Source organism: Schistocerca nitens, chromosome 7 (assembly GCF_023898315.1).
Source record: "Schistocerca nitens isolate TAMUIC-IGC-003100 chromosome 7, iqSchNite1.1, whole genome shotgun sequence".
In the NCBI taxonomy this organism is placed as follows: Eukaryota; Metazoa; Arthropoda; class Insecta; order Orthoptera; family Acrididae; genus Schistocerca; species Schistocerca nitens.
The window spans coordinates 359,033,801-359,035,705 of record NC_064620.1 but is presented as its reverse complement, the minus strand read 5'-3'; positions in this window follow the sequence as shown (position 1 = coordinate 359,035,705).

Genomic DNA, 1,905 nt, shown 5'->3' with positions numbered 1-1,905 from the left:
AGAATGTCTACTACACTGCAGTGATTGATTGACGAAGATCAGGTCTTCTTGCTACAAAAGATGATTGGCAGAGTAACCAATGCTGGGCCATGATAGCTTAATTCGAGAACATCGGGAGGAATGCCTGTTTTTCATAAGGTTTTCAGCTAAAAGGGAGAGACGAGGAATTGCTTCTCGACCATCGCGGAGGACATTCGCTAGAGTTCTTTCGATTCTACGGAGGCAGAGCAGTTAGTTGTAAAGACATCCGGACACACGGGCGAAACTTTATATTTTCGCGCATGTGAGATAATCACCAGCGGATGTGGTGGTCATCTCTCGCAGTACGACACTTCAGCAGAGCCCGCACACTGACAACAGTGTCTCGTCTTTCACCGGCTGTATCAGTAATGTTGCACAGCTTTTCAAAAGCCTATTAATCGTTTTCATGACCATCTTTTTTCACAGCAGCTGTACTCGCAGTTGTTACTCCCAGTGTCCATCGTATATTTAATTGTATCTTGACGTGAGAGACCAGTCAGTGGAACAATACGGCAGAGTATACTTACCTAGACTGACATCCCTTCACTCAGAGTAGCCAGTCTCATTTACACGTAAATTCCAGTCAGGTGTCCCCATGTCTATAGCCAACCAACCTTGGTTCATGTCAATGACATGTTACACAGTTGAAGTTTCTATTTGTATGTTTATTCTCTCTTCAACTTGATATTAGTTAACAATTCTCTTTGTGATACCATAGGTCTTTGTCATTAATTTTTCAACCACACCCATATTCATTCCCTATGATGTCATTTATTTTGCTGTGGGTTTGAAATAATTAAATTAATTGTATGTCTAGTTAGCCAACTCAGGGGTGATCCACACACGGGCCTCTGTTTAATGTCAGATTTCCGTGATTTCTGTCGATAAATGTGGCACCTCTTGGGTATTGAGGTTACGATTTTTTAGTTGTTTGACAGATTGTCCAGAACCTCACTCATAATCGCTTAATAGATCCATGAAGGTTATAGAAGTTCTTAAAGATGTAGAATTAAGAAATTAAATTTAGTAAATCATAAACAGTTGTTTACAGAGAAGATTCTGTCTATGGCGTATTTCCCTAAATAATTCTACCTTAATGGCTGTGTACATGTGTTCAGCCCAATAATTTGAACACAGATCACAACAATGTAACTTCTGTAACATATTTCATATTGACTTTACAGGATATTTACACTGGACTATCATAAATATTTGTCTTCATTTATGCGTTATGTTACCTGAACCACATTGCTTGATGTTATACCACCTGACCTTTCAGATGGCATTTAAAAGCTGACTTACACCAAACAGACGGTTTTCAGTTGAACCGTATTATGGCGATTTTAAAGTAAAATGTTTCACAGACAAAAAGTCAAACTTAACTTCTTCTGTTTGGCTTTCATAGTTATTTACGAAACATTATGTCAACCATGCGGTGGTCAGTCTCTTGAATACACTTTTGAGCTCTCTGCTAGAAGTCACAGGCATTTTCCGGTCAAATCCACCTCTTTAACAGCAGAGTCCAACATTAATCCTTGAGTTTTGTTAATATAGACAGGCTCTTGCAAATATCCCAAGAAGAAAATGGCCAGGCCAATAACTTTGGTGACCTTGTTCACCACGGCATGTCACTTAAAAAAGAAATGAGGCGTCCAGGGAGAAAGTTCCTCAACATTCTCACATATGCTGTTGCAGTATGCGGTGCTGCACCAATCTGATAAATATAAATACTGCTTGTGTTTATCTGTCGTCTGCTAAGTTCTGACGGAAACAACGTGTACAGCATGTGTATGTAACATTAGGAGTCCTGCGTTTGTATAGAATAATTTAATAATCTTTAATGAGAACAATCACACATATTCATTGTCCACCAACTGTTATTAA